This window comes from Tachypleus tridentatus, chromosome 9 (assembly GCF_004210375.1).
Source record: "Tachypleus tridentatus isolate NWPU-2018 chromosome 9, ASM421037v1, whole genome shotgun sequence".
NCBI classification, from domain to species: domain Eukaryota; kingdom Metazoa; phylum Arthropoda; class Merostomata; order Xiphosura; family Limulidae; genus Tachypleus; species Tachypleus tridentatus.
In genome coordinates, this window is record NC_134833.1 from 129,637,117 (window position 1) to 129,650,197 (window position 13,081).

At 34.9% G+C, this 13,081-nt stretch overlaps 1 long non-coding RNA gene across 1 annotated transcript in view; it reads left to right on the top strand.

The window, feature by feature from the left end:
• Nucleotides 1–6,382, top strand: part of LOC143226368 (uncharacterized) — a 34,085-nt gene extending 27,703 nt beyond the window's left edge. Inside the window, exon 3 of the long non-coding RNA XR_013014571.1 lies at nucleotides 6,257–6,382. This is a non-coding gene — a long non-coding RNA (uncharacterized LOC143226368). The remainder of the gene's footprint in view (nucleotides 1–6,256) is intronic.
• Nucleotides 6,383–13,081: the final 6,699 nt, after the last annotated feature.

The window sequence follows — 13,081 nt, forward strand, 5'->3', positions numbered from 1 at the left end:
CTAATTGAGTTTAAAATTATGCTGTTTTAAACCACTGTTGTGAGTGACGTCATATCTCGAATAACTGCAGTAAAACTACGCCTTCTCTCTATCATTGACTTTTGTTTTTTACTTTCGGTTGTTTGTGTATTTGTTGAGCCCATATTCAACTTACAAGCAACAACTTTTTGTATGCACTACATATGTTACGGTGATTGTGCAAAAGCGTAGCAGTTGTATAGTCTTTCTATTTTATTGTATACGTAATTTAAGTACATTGTCTTGTTTGGTTTGGTTTGTTTTGAATTTCGCACAAGGTTACACGAGAGCTATCTGCGCTAGCCGTCCCTAATTTCGCAGTGTAAGACGAAGGGAGGGCAGCTAGTCATCACCACCCACCGCCAACTCATTGGCTACTCTTTTACCAACGAATAGTGGGATTGATCGTAGAATTATAACGCCCCCACGGCTGAAAGGGTGAGCATGTTTGATGTGACAGGGATTCGAATCGGCGACTTTTGGATTATGAATCGAGTGCCTTAACCACCTGGACATGCCGAGCCCTATGCACCTTCTAAAGACAGACCATGTACCTTGTAAAGACAGAGCATGTATATTGTATCTTGTAAAGACAGAGCATACGGTAGTCAGGTTATTTCAGCACACAAAACTTTCAGTTAAAATAGATATGCTTAAGCTATCTTATAATTAAATTACAACGTTTAAAACATGTATTTGTATATTTTATCTGTGCAACCAAACCAAGAGTAATATAAGCACATAGTAATTTTGCAATGTGGTGTACAAGCCGTCCAAAAGAAAAAAATAAACATCATTTCCATCGTACCGTAGAGTTTAAACTAAACTGATTCATTTTTTCTACTCAGCCAATAGTAGACAACAATTTTTATAAAACGGCAGGAACCACAACGTAAAATATATAGTTTCTTTACACACACAAACTGTTTTGAGATAATTTTAACCCAATATAAATGTTAAATTTAGAGATATTGGCATATACAAAGACAGAACATCGCACGTCTATCAAGTTGACAACCTTGGGAGTATATTTTCAATACCAGGAAACTCTTGTTTTATTATACACGCTTGAAAAGTTAGGTTACCAGACAGGTTGGACCCAGAAGAAACTATTGTTTTTTATAACGTTTGTTTTTAATATATATATGTATATATAGTAGAGGAAAATCATGCAAAAAAAACTACGGTATCATATTTTCCAATTTAATAACGTCAGATTAACCAAAACCAACGAGCCGAAAAATTACGTTTTCTTCTTTGTAACAGAACGTTTTAAAATTCTGTAGCACTTGTCTAATGTTCAATGTTATTAAAGGCCCAGCATGGCCTGGTGGGTTAAGGCATTCGACTCGTAATCTGAGGGTCGCGGGTTCGAATCTCGGTCACACCAAACATGTTCGCCCTTTCAGCCGTGGGTGTGTTATAATGTTACGGTCAATCCTACTATTCGTTGGTAAAAGTACAGCCCAAGAGATAGCCGTGGATGGTGATGACTAGCTGCCTTCCATCTAGTTTTACGCTGCTAAATTAGGGACGGCTAGTGCAGATAGCCCTCGTATAGTTTTGCGCGAAATTCAAACCAAACTAATCAATGTTATAAAAATAAGACAGTTTTCACTTTCAAAAGTACAATAAAACACTAATACCTTAATACATAAGATTAAAAGTTACTAAAAAAATAACCAGTGAGACTGGAAAACAGTCTCACGCGCTCTGTATGTTTCAACGTATAACAATGCGTCATCAGCAGAGCTGTAATAATGTTTTGCGAAATATGACCTTTATTTATACAATTACCGGATGACCAATTACGGTATTAAAAAATTTCACGCCATCTACTGACAATATTTCCAGCAGGTCCATCATCCTCATTTAATAATTTAAATTAATTTTTATCTGTATTTGTTTGTTCGTTTTCTGATAGCAAAGCCACATGAGCTATCTGCTGAGCCCACTGAGGGGAATCGAACCCCTGATTTTAGCGTTGTAAATCCGGAGATATTCCGCTGTACTAGCGGGGGCTTCTCTGTATTTAATTATGTCAATAGATTCACGTATATTCATACTAGTTAAATTTCTAGTGCTAAAATAACAGTTTGTTTCCATTGAATTGTTTTAGTTTTACTGATGTGTCCTGCTAAAGGTGAAAATAGTAATATTGTTGTTTTCAAACATTTCTTTTGCTCATTAACTCTGCATTCTAAATTTCTTCTAGTTTAGCCTCTGTAAGCTATTGGCCCCAGCATGGCCAAGTGTGTTAAGGAGTTCGACTCGTAATCCGAGGATCGCGGGTTCGAATCTAGTTCGCACCAAACATGCTCGCCCTTTTATCCGTGGGGGCGTTATAATGTGACGGGCAATCCCACTATTCGTTGGTAAAAGAGTAGCACAAGAGTTGGTGGTGGGTAGTGATGACTAGCTGCCTTCCCTCTAGTCTTACACTGCTAAATTAGGGACGGCTAGCGGAGATAGCCCTCGAGTAGTTTTGTGCGAAATTCAAAACAAACAAACAATGTAAGCTATTTCACATTCAGATGATATTTTATATCCATCAAATGTTCACATTAAATCAATGTTATTTTAAAGGTATTAAGTAGTTGGCTAACTTTGTTTATCAGTTTGTGTATCGGAAAATTTTTCTTTTTTTCGTTATTTGACAGGATAAGCCTGATATAAATAATAGTATCAAACATTCTTTTTTACTTTTTCAGCAAATGGTTTTAACTTAATATTTTTATCCATGTTTCTTAACAACTCTGTCAACAACAGTAAGATTAAAACCTCTTTCTACAGCTATGTGTTTCATTAATAATAACTCATTGTTAATATCATCCTGTTTACAACACAATTTGAGTATTCTATTCACATAATAGTAGAAACCAGTAGTTTTTTTTTAGATTTAGTGTGACAAGATTTTTGATGTTGCTTTGTTTTTTTGGAATTTCGCGCAAAGCTACTCAGGGACTATCTGCGCTAGCCGTCCCTAATTTAGCAGTGTAAGACTAGAGGGAAAGCAGCTAGTCATCACCACCCACCGCCAATTCAGGAATTACTCTTTTACCAACGAATAGTAGGATTGACCGTAACATTATAACGCCCCCACGGCTTAAAGGGCGAGCGTGTTCGATGTGACGGGGATGCGAACCCGCGACCCTCAGATTACGAGTCGAACACCTTAACCCACCTGGCCGTGTCGGGCCATTTAATGGTGCGGTAGGATTACAGAAAAAGGTTTGCAATACATGGTAGTTTCCAATTTATCTTTAATCATTAACTTCTGAAGAAGTAGTTTATATATATTCACATATTTATGTAAGAAGTTTGTTGAATAAATGCTATGAAAATACATATTTTCTTTGCTTGGGTTATTAAGCTTCATGCTTGGTTTGCTAGCTATAGTAATGGCTTTATCTCATCGCAAGTTAATACGTTCCATTGAGTTTATTAGGCATAGTATGGTATTACCTCACGCAAGATAATATGTTCTATGCCTAAGCTTATAATTCATCATACGGCGTTACCATAAGTGATTTAATAAAGTCCTACTTTTTTAATATCTACGTTTTGGCATTATCCCATGCTAGTTAGCAAATTTCGTACTGATTATGATAAAGCGTTTTAGTTGTGTTATAGTTTCGTAGTTTATCGTCCTATCTACAGTATTAAATTATCTCACGTAAATTAATACTTTTTATTACTTGACCTTACTAGTTATGTTACGGCATTATCTTGCGTGAGTTAATAAGTTTCACGCTTCTCGTTACTGGTTGTGATATGACACTGCCTCAAATGAATGAATACGTACCATATTTAAGCCATGATACAAAATTATCTCGCTGAGTTAATACCTTAACTTAAAAGGCTTTGAATTAACCACAATATTACACTTTGTTCTATCTTAGTAGAATATACAGATATTTTCCAACATTTTTTGATATTTCAACACAATGATGTGAATTTGGTTTAAGATACGTGACTATTTCCAACTTGAGTGAGTTACTTATTTCTTTAAACATTCGTACTAACGTATTTATACCAATTCACCCTTTGATGCGTTTCTCACAGTTTTGAAGTTTTCTCTCTCCTTCCCCCTGCTATGGAATGTGAGTGAAAAGGACCTACCCTCAGGGACAATTTACACTCACAATTGAAAGTTTCAGTTCTCCGTAAATCCAATTATTTCAGCAGCTAGGATAAGAAAGACACTTGCTGTTCATTGTTCTTCTGGGGGAAACTTTCCAAGGCTAGGATGAAAGCAGCGGAATCTTCTGTTGAACGTTTAGAAAATTATATTATAAATATTTTAAGCATTGGTCAGGTCCTCTGTTTTTAACTGCATTTGAAACTAAAATAAATGTGGAAATAAGAAGACAAACGAAAACAGAAGTAAAGACAAAATTATTTTTAGTAGTTGTTTCATTAACAAGTTTGTATCTCTTATTTTGTTTTATCATGGCCTTTTTTGTGGAAGTTGGTAGTTTAGTAGTTGTTTCATTAACAAGTTTGTGTCTTTATTTAGTTTTATCACGGCCTTTTTTATGAAAGTGGGTAGTTTAGTAGTTGTTTCATTAGCAAGTTTGTGTCTTTTGTATGGTTTCATCACAGCCCTTTTTGTGGAACTCGACAGGTTAGCAGTTGTTTCATTAACAAATTTGTGTTTTTATTTTGTTTTATCACAACCTTTTTGTGAAAGTTGGTAGTTTAGTAGTTGTTTCATTAACAAGTTTGTGTCTTTTATTTAATTTTATCACCGCTTTTTTGTGAAACTTGGTAGTTTAGTAGTTGTTTCATTAACAAATTCGTGTCTTTTATTTTGTTTTATCACGACCTTTTTTGTGAAACTTGGTAGTTTAGTTGTTGTTTCATTAACAAATTTGTGTCTTTTGTGTGGTTTTATCACGGCCTTTTTTATGGAAGCTGGTAGTTTAGTAGATTCAGTTACGTGGATACTATATTTGACAGTTTAAGAATCTTTGGATTTTATTAAAAACGAATTGTATGAAAAGTAGATAAACGAATCATGCACTGACATGTCGTAAACAGGTGTCTTGGTTTTTTATAACTGCTTGCTTACAAAGACATTTAAAAATGTTATTTCCGACATTTAAGGGGTAAACCTGTCCCAAGTAAAGCCTGTAAAAGACTTAGAGAGAAATATAACCAAGCTTCCTTTAATTGTGTGTGTAGATAAATATAGGTTACACAGTCAGGTTTTTGTACTCACTGTGATTACTGCTACGTAGCTTTGAGCGTATAAAACAAAACAAATCGCTCATTCTTTAGGATTTTAAACGTTATTTCTTACTGGACCGGTTTACACGATAGCGTAATATTAGTTTTTCTTTAGGATTAAATCTACTTTATTGTGCAGGTACCACGCAATAGGTAGATATGTGAAATGTTCTTAATATCATTTATTGTTTGTTATATATTTTTTGCTTATAACTGGTCTATTCAGTTTTTACAATCAGTTTTAATTACTGCTTTAAAATCAGATAAATTATTGACCTGCATTAATAACAGAAGGAAACTGTGATTAAAAACATTCAGCTTTAAATCTGTGGAACCAATCAGGTTTTTAAACCTTTCATTTGACTGCAAAGACTCTGTAGCCAATTTGTTGTGTAAAATTAAAACACGACCTTAAATTATCTAATAAAAGGTTTTTCGTATGAAAAAGTTACACGTGCGTATATACTCAATATTCACTTCCGATGGGCTCCGAAAAACAACAACAATGATAACCAAAATCATAAAACAATAAATTACACCATGTCTACGGTTGTCAATAACCTGATGAATTGCATTTAACCTGTTCTTATATACTTTTACACAAGCCGTAATGTATAAGAGAAAACAATATGTAATAAGTTGACACCATAAGCTGACCTAATGGATATTTACCTAAGAGTAGTAAAAGTGTTAACCTAGTAAACAAATAACGAATTGTTTTTTAGTTATTTTCTTTTATCAAACAATTTTTTGTTTACATTTTTAGTTCTACAACCATACAGAAAGATATATTCCTTTAGTCTGGCATGTGGTGATTCTTACAATATTAACTGGTTTGGAAGTTTATGGTTTGTAAAATTAAAAGAAAAATAATAAGTATTGTAAAAGATTTAAGTTAATTGGTTTGAACGTGTCTTGATTATGAGACTGGTTTATCAAAATATCTGTTTGTGTTATATTTCTTTATGATATTTCGCACCACAATATTTTTTTTTTTTTACCCTAGAAGATGGTGGACTCATCAAACAGCCCGACGTGGCCTTGTTATAAGAAAAAATTACACTCTCTAGAGAATACTCATGAAATAAATTACAGATAAGTAGCCATATATTTTTACATAATTACAATAAAGGAACTTATAATGTAATAAATTATTTTGATAAACAATAAAATACTTAAAATTAGACTATAGAAACTAAAAGTTTTGTTTCAATTCGATATTCAGTTAAAGAGGCCCCGCATGGCCAGGAGGTTAAGGCACTCGCGACTCGTAATCTGAGGGTCGCGGATTCGAATCCATGACCCATTAAACATGCTCCTTCTTTTCAGCCGTGGGCGCGTTATAAATTTACGGTCAATTCAACTCTTCGTTGTTAAAAGAGTAGCCCAAGAGTTTGCGGTGGGTGGTGATGACTAGCTGCCTTCCTTCTAGTCTTAGACTGCTAAATTAGGAACGTGTAGTTTTGCGAGAAAATTCAGAACAAACAAACAAACAAACAAACCAGTTAAAGAGGCCAACATTCATGGATGAATGCAGTATGTTCCTGCAGCGCAATTATGTTTGTACCAAATCCCAAGTAATTTGGTTGAAAAACACATTCATAGCTCAAAAATACCCCCAAATTGGACTTTCCTCGCTGAAATATTGAGCAAAAGGACAAAAACTACAAAACTGTCAATGTCTCTGTTTTGGACCTGTAAAAAGTATATTTGTACCAAATCCCACGCAAATTGGCCAACGAAATACAATGGCGTAATTGTCATAAAACCCATCTTGATTCCCCTCCCAAGTATGATACTAAAAACGGGCAATTCCAATATTTTTATTTGTCAATGTGTGATGCCTGTATAAAAGTACCTTTGTACCAAATTCCATATAAATTGATCGAAACAAGGCTAAGTAATCGACCCAAACCCCTATAATGATGGTTAATTTAAGTTTTAACCCCCCCCCCACAATAAAGTAAACATACCCTGCATTTTTTATATGTACGTGTATGGGATTTGTTTTGTAAAAAAGGATCTTTGTGCTAAATTACATGTAACTTGGCCGAATTACGGCAGAGTAGCAGTCATTATCCATTTTGTGGCCTTTTGAACCCTGTGATTATTAAAATGGAGCAAGTCCGAATGTTTTGTTTGTCAATGTTTATACCAAATTTCATATTAATTGGTCTAAATATGGACAAGCTGTTGACCTCAACGCCAAATTTATAAAGAGACTCAAATAGGCAAATTCAATATGTTTTATGTAAGTGCTTATTTGTGATAGTTTCCATCTTGATTGCTGTACATACAACTGCAAAGAAGCCCATAGTATACATTTTGGGGTTGTTTCTCCTTCGATCCTATAACAAAGGCTTAAATAAAAAAAATAAAAAATGTGTTTGGGTATATCAGACCAAGGGTATCGTTTCTAAGTTTAAGATATATCCGCAGTAAATCTCCTTAATACAGTGCCATCTAGCGACGAAACGATAAAATGATTGGTTATTAGTGCTCTGACACAACTTTTGATTATTACGATATGCATAGCACGACTGACTATGTCAGCGTCAATCCGTTACTAACATTGTTATTCACAAAATGCTTTCATTCTTTTGCAAAACACACAACTGGTTCTGATTAAAATAAATATTTTTGAAAAATGTCTAATAAAAATCTAAAAATAATCTTTCGTATAAACAGATTACTATGGAAATAAGACGATAACACAGGTGAGTAATAAATTAAAATATTCAATCGGTCATGTTCACGAGGGAAATCGTACTTCGGATTTAGCGTTATAAGTCCTAAACTCACTGTCAATCCATGGAAGGAAATTTATTTCAGAAATTTTATTCAATAACACAGTACTGTCAAATTACACAGTTCATATAAAAATATATGTAAATACACATAAAGTTACTACAAGTTAATTAAAAAAACAGTAACACTATTGCAACAAGAAAAATCGATTCAAAGGACTAAAGGTTTCTTTGTTCTTTTGAATTTCGCGCAAAACTACTCAAGAGCCGTCCCTAATTTAGCAGTGTAAGACTAGAGGGAAGGCAGCTAGTCATCATCACCCACCGCCAACTCTTGGGCTACTCTTTTACCAACAAATAATGGGATTGACCATCACTTTATAATGCCCCCACAGCTGAAAGGGCGAGCATGTTTGTTGTGACGGAGATTCGAACCCGTGGTCCTCAGGTTAAGGGTCGAGTGCCTTAACCACCTGGCCTAAGTACTATGAGAAGAATTTTAACATAAACATTTACACATATATAAATGTATAATTTCATAACAAAATTTCTAATTTTCAAGTTTTCAATTTAATTTCAAGCATTTTTGACATGTCATTTAGAAACAGAAATTAACTGAAAATGTCAACGATTTTGTATTTTGTACTAATAAGTTATTTTCGAATGGTAAATAAATTTTCGCTTGAGGTTTCATGCAGAAAAAGTAAATGCACTTAAAAATTCGAAATTCGAATTTAAATTAATATTAACTAAGAGTATAAAACACTAAAAGTATTTTAAACAGTTGATGGAGGATCCATAGTGAACTAGTGTGGGATCACCTAGTCTAGGGCCATGTGCACGAATGTATCACGAAAGTCAAAATATCGATTGAGTTTTAAAGTAAACTTAAATCGTGTCAGAATTAAACTAGTTTATGTTATATCACCAAAGTTTTTAATATAAAATAAACCTCTTTAATCAACTGAAACCCTAAATCAAGAAATCAAGAAATGTTTTTCCACCGTTTGTTGTCTACACGTTTTCATTTCATACTTTCAGTACATAGACTAACAAAGTTATTAGGTTATACATAAAAGCTATCGTTGGAACGTGTGATTAAAACGCACTGGCTTCTATATATATTAGAAACAGTTAACCTGATTTTTTCCAATAACTATTCTATGAGTACATCATGAATTTATTTCATGAATAATCTTAATTTTGATTGACTAACAAAGCTGCTGACTAATGTTTGACTCCCTCGAATCCACTTTATTGCTCCTTTGTTTGTGAAATTTAATTTTGCAAAATTTATTTATTTAAGTTAGCCATGAAATCTGAGGTTAGAGTTTACTTTTGAGGTGGGGGTGATAGTACTTACCCCGTCATTTTGAACGGGAGATATTTGTTTGTTTTTGAATTTCGCGCAAAGCTACACGAGAGCTATCCTCGCCAGCCGTCCCTAATTTAGCAGTGTAGGACTAGAGGGAAGGCAGCTAGTCATCACCAATCACTGCCAACTCTTGGGCTACTACCAACGAATAGTGGGATTGGCCGTCACTTTATAACACCCCTACGACTGAAAGGGAGAGCATATTTGGTGCAACGAGGATTCGAACCCGCGACCCTCGGACTACGAGTCAAGTGCCTTTAACCACCTGGCCATGCCGGTCCAGAAATTACTACATTTGTCATTTTACGTATTACTAACATTAAGCGTTTTTAAATTGTGAGTGCTGTTTCAACTTCATAAAATTAGTTATATTTAATTTCGGATAATTAGAAAGATATCGCTGCTCCCACATTACTTTTCATTGAAATATTACTTCACTTTACTAGTTTGTTTGTTTTTTAGCTGCGGCCTGACGACTCGTTGAATAGCTCTGAGTTTTTCAAGCACAAACATTTAGCTCATAGGTTCCTCATCTCTTAACCGATTTGAGATGTAATTAAAATTTTATACTCATGAGGTCAAACAATTTCGATTGATGAATTTGACCGTGTCAAAGGCCTCATATATTAATTCATTATAATCCTGTCTAAAAAATACTTTAATTAGAGGGTAGGCTGGTGGAGAACCTGATAAATAATAAAATCGAATCGGATATATTCATGCTCCACGCTCGGTATTGCTGGTGCACAAAAATATAGCTAATAAAAGGGAGGTAGGTCACCTAGATTAATTCACTCTAATCCTGCCAAAACGAATTTCAAGTGCCGTGGCTATTGAGGACTCTCTCTTGTTTGTTTGAATGAATATCCTGCTTCTGTTTAAAATAAATGCAGATGGCAAGCTGGGTTTATTAAACATGTCCTTTTTATCCCCCTTACTTTGAGAAAAACAAATAAGTGTTTCTTTTTGGTTCATTGATGTTCCTAAGCATTCTTCTAAAATCCAAAATAAATCAAAAATTTAGTCTAAACAACAAAACATATATTTTAATCCAGTACTAGACCACTTCAATCTACATTGGTTTCATGTCCCGAAATTTTTCAACTTAATCAGCGAAGGAATTTTTAATTTTACTTTGTTTCGTTAGAAACTGTTGATTATACACTATGTAAAAAATGTTTACTTTTTCTTGTTCCTGGGCAGAAAGTATTATTTCCCAAATGCTTATACCTAAAGTAAATGGAAAAAGACCTATTTTTCTCTTCAAACTTTGCTTTTGTGAGCTGGGAAATGAAATTTTCATATTTACACATTTTCCAGAACATTCCAGGTAGCTTCGGTGCTGAGTAGCTGACAGAGAATTTTTTCCATCTTACACAAGAATTTTCTAGAATGTGTAGAACTTAGCTGCCTAATTGAACACATAAGCCTATTTGATTTTATCAGAGATATCATCAAGAAGCTGCAAGCATTCTTCAGACGCATTCTGCTATGTATGGAGCCAATTTATCAAGACAAGAGCAAAAAAGTACTCTGTGACAGCATCTGTTACAATGTGTAAGCCTACAAGGCATATTTCGGCATGCCTGTTAGGGATAAAGACAAACCATGGGCACCTCATTTTACCTGCGAGCACTGCAAAAAAGCTCTAGAAGGTAAGACGAACAATTTTTGCTTGCTTGAAGAGTAAAGTTTTATATTATACAAATTTTAGACCTTTTAAAATTTAAATATCTTTCGGTGCACTTCAAAGAGGAATACAACAGCATCAAGACCTTGCTAGAAGTTTTGAAGTATGATGAGTATGGCTGGAAGGTTATCGGAGACTTTAAAATGGTGGCGTTCCTGATGGGTCTCCAAGGAGACTTTACCAAGTTTCCCTGTTATCTTTGCCTTTGTGACAGCAGGGACATCACAGCGTACTACAACAGGAAGCAATGGCCACAACGAACCGAGTTCTCTGTGGGGAGGCACAATGTTAAGAGTGAGCCACTAGTGGACCTCCAGAAGGTGTTGTTCCCATTATTGCACATAATAAAATTGAGTCTTATGAAACAATTTGTCACAGCTCTTGATAAGGAGTCTGCAGCTTTCAAGTACCTTCGTGACTTCTTCCCTAAGCTGTCTGAGGCAAAGGTCAAAGCTAGTGTCTTCGTTGAACCACAAATAAAGAAGATTCTGGAGTGCACAGAATTCCCCAAGAAGCTCAGTAGGAAAGAAAAAAAAGCTTGGGACTGCTTTGTCGCAGTGCTTTGGGGCTTCTCAGGCAATCACAAGGCCGAAAATTATGTGGAACTGGTTGAGGCTCTGGTGAAGAACTACGACAAAATGGGCTGCAGGATGTCTCTGAAAGTCCATATCCTTGACGCTCACCTTGATAAATTCAAGAAAAACATGGGAGCATACACAGAGAAGCAAGGCGAGCGCTTCCACCAACATATACTGGAATTTGAACGCCGCTACCAAGGAGCATATAACAAAAACATGATGGGAGACTATATTTGGAGGCTTATACATGAAAGTGATTTAAATTACAGTCGCAAATCTCGAACAGCTACTCACTTATAAACATTTCTGTGTAATTTTAGTATAAATACATGTAAATATGGTTTCATACATTGTTTTATTCAGACCTTATGTAAATGAAAATGTGCAAATTTGCCCATTTTTATATAGAAAATAGGTTAAATTATAAATTTCATTATCCAGGTCACAAAAGCAAAGTTTGAAGGGAATAATGGCCATTTTCTGTACTTTCACAACATAAGCAATTAAGAAATAACACGTACTATCTTTTCTTCCTCTTTTTTTTCTTATTATTATTGTATGGCTCGGCATGGCCAGGTGTGTTAAGGCGTTCGATCCGTAATTTGAGGGTCACGAGTTCGAATCCCCATCACACCATACATGTTCGCCCTTTCAGCCGTGAGGGCGTTATAATGTTACGGTCAATCCCACCATTCGTTGGTAAAAGAGTAGCCCAAGAGCTAGCGCTGGGTGGTGATGGCTAGCTGCCTTCCCTCTCGTCTTACGCTGCTAAATTAGGGACGGCTAGCGCAGATAGTCCTCATGTAGCTTTGCGCGAAATTGAAAAACAAAGAAACAAAACCTTTTTTATAACTATTTGGTGGTGGGTTTATATGGATGTCAGTACACTTAACAACTCATATTTTCCCTTGTTTTGTGCTCATTCCCATCTCCGCAGCTGTCATTAGTTTCTTTTCAAATGAAAAGTTTAGTTGGTATACAAAAATGTTGTTAGTTTTCTATTTATATTTCTTTCTATTTGGCTGTTAACTTTATTTTTTAGAACAGTTTGTTTCATTTCGCTTGTGACTGTTAGGCTTAAAACTACACAATGAACTTCAGTTACGACAGAAAGTGTTCGTACCCCTGCGTCGTGAGTACGTTTTAACTTATACCTTAAAAAGTATCATGATTAGGATAATGAAACTAGAGTGTATTATAAATATTATACTAACACACATCTACATAAATTTTTATGTAGATTGAACGACAAATAAACTGTTTATAAACAAATAACAAAACATAGGAGGGGCAGAAAATGTTCGTATGTCTAGTTTAACGGTCAGTTTTGTAGCCTTTCAGGTGAATTACTTGGCGCAATCTCTCCTCATAGGCCTCCATGATCATTTGACAGTACTCGACTGGTATTTTCTTCCATTCTTCTTTACAGAAGGTCTCCAAC